Source organism: Notothenia rossii (assembly GCF_949606895.1).
Source record: "Notothenia rossii genome assembly, chromosome: 6".
NCBI lineage: Eukaryota > Metazoa > Chordata > Actinopteri > Perciformes > Nototheniidae > Notothenia > Notothenia rossii.
Window position 1 is genome coordinate 55208330 of NC_136909.1, and position 6917 is coordinate 55215246.

Sequence of the window (6917 nt, forward strand, 5' to 3'; positions counted from 1 at the left end):
CATTCTATGTCCACTGCAATGCACACTGTTTAAATCTCGTTCTTGTAGACTGTGTGAAAAAGGTACCTGAAGCTGGATGTTTTTTCTCGTTGTTGGAAAAGCTGTATGTGTTCATGTCAACCTCATATGTCCACCAAAGATGGCTTGAAGTGCAGAAAGAAATGTTCAGTGGCCCACCACGCGAACTACAGAGACTTAGCGACACCAGATGGGCCTGCCGCTACATTGCTTGTCGAAACCTCATGGATAGGTTGACTGCAGTAATAAGAGTATTGGAAGAAATCTCAGATGAGCCCAATCCTACCAGGGCTGTAGAGGCACGTGGGCTACTTTGTCAAATTGACATTAAGTTCATTGCTCTACTTACAGTGTTCAGAAAGGTCCTAGGTGACACAAAGCTCTTATCAGATATGCTCCAGTCATCGAAAATAGACCTTTGCAAAGCTATTGATCTGATCGAGACCCTCAGGCAGACTTTGGAGGAATATCACAATGAAGGGGAAACCTTCAATGAGCTGTGGAATACAGTAATTGAAACATGTGATAATTGCAATATTTCTAAAGTGATCAAACAGAAAAGAGCCACACAGACCGCAAGCAGACTAGATGATGGTGTAGTCACATCCACACTTGGACAGAGAACCCAAGTTGACAGTAAAGAGGCCTTTAGGGTAAACATATTCCTTCCCATCATAAACTCCATGATTGGTGAGATGGAGAAACGTTTCTCAAAGTCCAACTGTAGCATAATGGAGGGAATACAGGCTCTAAATCCGTCAAGCAGCAACTTCTTGAAGGAAGAAATGGTGTTGTTATTTGCAGAAGCTTATGGCTCAGATTTGCCAGATCTGAAGAACGAAATAAATCAGGCAAGAAGACTTTTTGAAAGAAACAGGGCAAAGGGAAAAGAGACTCCCACCACTTTGATAGACTTAGTCAAGTTCCTGGATCCTTTTAAGGACGTCCTGTTTGAACTGTTTTGTTTATGCAAGATTGCCGCTGTTTTGCCAGTGAGTAGTGCTGGGTGTGAGCGCAGCTTCTCAACCTTGAAGCTTGTTAAAACTCACCTGCGGTCAACAATGGCAAGTAAGCGGTTGACACATTTAGCAGTGCTCAGCATTGAGAGTGAGCGTGCAAAGGCACTGGACCTAGATATTTTAGTTAAACGCTTTGCTGGACAGCATGATAACCGCCGCCTTAAATTGGCTTAATCTTTGTATACTATACTGTGTGCAAATGTATGTATGTATATGTGTGAGGAGATAGGAGATGCTGGTGGTGAAGTCTGGAAGTAGAGCAGGCTGGCCTCTGCTGGGCTGCACACTATCATAACACTGGATATTACTATTAGTTTACACCTGCACATTGGGGACTTGCACAACCAGTAGAAAGGAACTAATTGCATTACTAAAGTAGGCTAAATGTAGACTTACTTAAGTACATTTCTGAGATTCATACATTACATCCACTCTTTTATAGGCTCCTTAACAAACACAAACCCCACCTGGAAAAACTGGACATTCCCAATGCATGTACACCCACACACACAAAAACAACACACAGACTCACACAGACACACACAGTGTATGTGCTGGGGTTTCTTCTACAAATTAAGATTTTACCAAAAACAAAATATGATACTGTGCTTCAGGGGAGGAAGGTAAATTAGTAAATGTAATTTCAAGTACTGTAGGCTATTTTAAAAAGAAATTCAATGTGCTTGTATTAAATAAATTTATTATACATAACTTTAGTAACGACTCATTTGGCATATTAATATTAGTGTGTGTGTGTGTGTGTGTGTGTTGTGTGTGTGTGTGTGTGTGTGTGTGTGTGTGTGTGTGTGTGTGTGTGTGTGTGTGTGTGTGTGTGTGTGTGTGTGTGTGTGTGTGTGTGTGTGTGTGTGAGAAAGTTTAATATTAATATTAAAAACCGTAAAACTAATTGTTGTACGTTTTTATTGCATGCAAGGACTGGGTTAAGTGTTCAAGATAAGTTGATTTTACATTGTCTTATTATGTGATTCACATGCACAAAAATCACCAGAGATTGCAGAAAATTAAGTCTCTGAAGTTGAAATGTGTTTGGGGGGAGATAACATTTACCCCCCCAGCTGGAACATCATGCCACCCTTTCGCCACCCCAGGTATAACTTGCTAGAACCGCCCCTGCCTGGTAGTAGGCTGTCAGTAATGGCTACGCCTCTCTATTTGGACTGGTAGATCTCGGCAGACTGGCAACTTTAAAAGTAGCTCTCAGTTCAAAAAAGGTTGGGCACCCCTGATCTAAAGGCTCCAGGCAGAGTCCCAGCTGTTCAGCTAGCTCACGGACCAAAAAACTATCCTCAGCTCCAGAATCAATGAGGGCTTGGAGAGGCAAAGTCATAGTGTTAACACAGATCGTGGCGGGTATTAGAAAACGACTCAAGGAAGGGGGTAAAGATGATGGCTGTGGACTCGTCAGGACCCCCAATCTCACTGACGAGCTCCCACGTTTGGGCGTGCCGGACAGTTGGCAATGACATGCCCGGCGTTGCCACAATACATGCATTGGGCCGCACACATCCGGCGCTGACGCTCCTCCGGAGATAATCTAGCACGCCCCAGTTGCATAGCCTCCTCGTGAGAAGAGGTGCGCACGCTGGGCGGCGAGAAAACGGAGGGAGACTTAAACACTGAAGGGACAGGGTAGATGGAAAAACTAGGCTTACTGTGTGAGACTGGTGGATTCCGCTGTGTCCGCTCAGCTTGGTGCTCCCGCAAACGACAGTCTAGACGGAACACCAAGGAAATCAGATCAAAAACACCGCCTTGAGAGCCGCCTCGTCCCATCGAGCCTCTGCAGCGAGTGTGTGAAACTCGATGGAATACTCAGCTACAGTGCGGTTTCCTTGTTGTAAACTGAGCAGCTGACTCTCGGCGGAGCCAGAATAATTGGGATGATCAAAAACAGCAGAAAAACGATCTGAGAAGCATTCAAAATGCAGAGAGTCATAATCCACTGAAGAGCTCAAAGCCTCTGCCCAGGTTAAAGCCTTGCCACGGAGCAAACTCAGAACGTAATTAATCCTGGTAACATCAGCGGCAAACGAAGCAGGACGCTGGCGAAAAACCTTGTTGCACTGAAAAAGAAATCCTCTGCATTTCTCCACCTCTCCGTGGAATGGCTCAGGGTCGGTGATGGGGAAATCCTGGCGTGGAGTAGGAAAAATAGCTGGATTGGGAGTGGCATTAAAAGCTGCAGCCGAGGTAGTTAGAGCTGAGATCTGGCATGCTAACTCAGAGATATGATGAGCCATGGATTGATTGCTCTCTACTAACGCCCGAATGAGCTGGTCGTGTTGACCCAGGAGGGAACCCTGACTAGACAGGGCATGATGGACTGTGGCGGGATCCGCTCCAGTGCCTGCGGGGTTCATTGTTGGCCAGTTCTTCTGTTAGGATTCCCGAGAAGTGACCGGAGATGAGAACCCGCTGTGCAAGCACTAAACTGAGACTGTGGTGAAGTGTCAAAAAAGGCTTTATTTTGTCCACGATACTAAAAAGGAGTTGACAAAGAGCTCCTAGAGGTTTGGGTTTGCTATCCTGGCTCCAAAATGGTGGAATGAGCTCCCCATCGACATCAGGACAGACTGAAAACTCATCTCTTTCGACTCCACTTCGAGCGAAATAACTATTAACAAAGCATTGATATACTAATAAAGGACTGGCTTATCTAAAGCCAGTTGAGTTGTACTTGAAATGTTTTAGCTCTATGAAACCTGATGTACTTATATGATTCTGTTTTCTTCAAGTTTGTATTTTGTTGGTCAAACGCACTTATTGTAAGTCGCTTTGGATAAGAGCATCAGCTAAATGCAATTTAATGTAATGTAATGTAGAGGGAAGACGTGGAGCTGGGCTGACCAGGAGGGGAGGCTGGACGTGGCAGGCAGAGCGGCTGGAGTATGTGGATCTGGAACAGGAAAAACAAGCAGGATTAGGAAAATAATTTCCTTTCACAAGGAGCATCAAAAGGTCGCTAGGAAAAACACTTGTAGGCCTGGACGATAGTTTACCACTGAAGAATAAACGAAGAACTTGCAAAGTCTGAGGATGGGAACCAGGGTTTTAAGCAGGTGCAGGTGAGTAGTGGCAATCAGTGAGATGAGCAGCAGCTGAGGAGGTGAGTTGGCGGGAATCGGAATGTAGGTAGCCACACCCAGCCAGGGAGACAGACACATAGGCAAACAGACAAAACAAACACAGACAGGGGAAAAAGAAGGAGGAAGTACTGCAGATCCTCACATATACAACTGCAATGAAAGTAACAAACACAATGCGATATCCTTTTCAATTTCAAAGAACAGAAATTGGGTTACATTTATTAATGACTATAAAACAACAATACTGTAGAATAACAAATGAAATGCCTTGAATACACCGAAATACACGTGTTGAAGCGATTCGCTGCTGATTACTACGCCCCCCCCCCCGCGCGGGCCGAATATTCGAATATTCGCTGCTGATTACTACCGAATATCCGGAGCCCGAAAAATTGTATTCGGGACAGCCCTAATAACTTGATCATTCTGCTTCAGTTTGTGGGCTACAGACAGTTTATGGTAGCAGCACGTTAACAGCTTCATCCTTTGATCAGACCCCCGGTATACCCTAGTCAGCCCCCCTAGTTACACCAATCAGCGTGCGATTACCGTACAGCCAATCACAATGCGTGACGTCATTGGTAAGCGACGGACCCCGAACACATATGGTAGGGCGAACACATATGGTAGTGACACCGGACTCTGAGGAAAATATTCGTTGTGGCCAAACGGCGGTACTACATTTCCGTATAGGTTGCTGGGCCCGGAAACACTTTTTCCCATTGACTTACATTGGGAAAGAGTAGTCTGTAAAATCGTTGGATATTTTTTACTACCCAGTATGAAAATGTGTATAGCCCTTATTAAAAACATTTGTTCTTCAAGTTGTAAAATGTGCTAATAAAGTTATTGTGAGAGTTATTTCCCTCTGCATTATGAACGCGCATCTGAGTGCATCCATGGAACCAACCCATGGGACCGCGCCGCCCGGCATGTTCATGTGAGGTGTTCAGTACTACATGAGTTTTACCTTTACCCATGGATGCACAATAAGAACGGACCCATATCGCCTTACTGCCAGCCCCGCGGAGCTGTAATAATGGATATAGGGGTCCCTCTGGGCTCTGTTCTTGGTCCCCTACTCTTCTCCTTGTAAACAAATTCGGATCTGTCATTAGCCCGCATGGTTTTTCATACCACTGCTACACTGACGACACCCAACTAATTCTGTCCTTTCCCCGCTCAGAGACCCAAGTCGTTGCACGCATCTCTGCTTGCCTAGCAGACATCTCTCAGTGGATGTCTGCTCATCACCTCAAGCTCAACCTTGACAAGACTGAACTGCTTTTCCTTCCTGGAAAAGATTGTTCCACTCTTGACCTAACAATCAACATCGGCACCTCTGTTGTTTCCCCGACTCTGCAAGGAATCTGGGTGTGATCCTAGATAACAAACTGTCCTTCACTGCAAACATTGCTGCTACAACCCGCTGCTGCAGATACACGCTTTCCAACATCAGGAGGATACGTCCCCAGCTGACCCAGAAATCAGCGCAGGTTCTGGTCCAGGCTCTCGTCATCTCACGCCTAGACTACTCCAACTCCCTCCTGGCTGGTCTACCTGCATGTGCCATCCGACCTCTGCAGCTCATCCAGAATGCAGCGGCTCGTCTGGTCTTCAACCTTCTGGCGGTCAGCACTTATGAGGTCCATTATACACACACACACACACATTTCTAGTTTTCATATCTTGGAAGGGATCAGAAACACACATATTTCTAGTTTACATATCTTGGAAGGGATCAGAGTTACTAGACACATTATTGAGTTGGATGGACTTTCCTTGTTACCAGGTTAGAAATTTCACGGAGACCACAATGGCCATGGCCGTTGTTGCCCCTCGGTCTGGCCGTGATTCCCCGAATATAATTGTACGTGCTACAGCCACCATGGCCTTTGTGCCCCGCGCACTGTTAACATCTCAAAGTTGCTTTAAAGGCGTCAGAACAGTGGTCTGGTATCTGAACTGCATTATGCTGCGTTCACACCGGACGCGATGCAAATATTTGCATCGCTCTAATATCACCGTGGCTGTCAGCTGTGTTTACTTCTGTCATTCATACAGGATGTGCTGGAGAGAGGGTGGGGCTTATACCCATGAACTTACCGTGATTTAATTGTAATACACGTTTTAAAATGATGCCGAAGAAACAAAATACTGATGCCGGTTAGTAAAAACCATGAATTAATGCAAGTCTGCAGACAAGACGGCAGGCGAAAAACCTTTTAAAATGCGTATTTTCTGAATGGAGATCGGACCGACCAGGCTAAACAAACGTTGTATATGCTCCATCCGGACTCACAACAACATGATACAGGCACAGATACAACAGCGACTGTATTCGCCATGACACAGACAGTCTGTGTTTTGTTCATGTTTAAGTTTTGTCCAGTTTCTGAACAGATATGAGGAGCTGTGAGCTCTGAATGCTAACAGCTAACGGCTGAGGTTTTCTGATCCAACGTCAGGCTGAGATCCTCACCGCTGATTAGCTACCGCGAGAACGCGTCACACGAATTTGACGCTAGAATTGAAAACATTTATTAAAGAGACTCTCGTACACAACCACACACACTTTTGCATTTCAAAGTATTGCTTGTTCATACAGTTGAATGTTTGAGCTTCACTGTGCCCTGCTGAATGATGTATGTGCAGAGTTGGACCCTTGAAGGCTATTTCTTCTGCTCTGAAATGGAATATATTTGTTACATATTAATAGATTTTTTTATTTGGTTTCGGATTTTTGAATGGGAGAAGTAGTAGCTAGGAAACA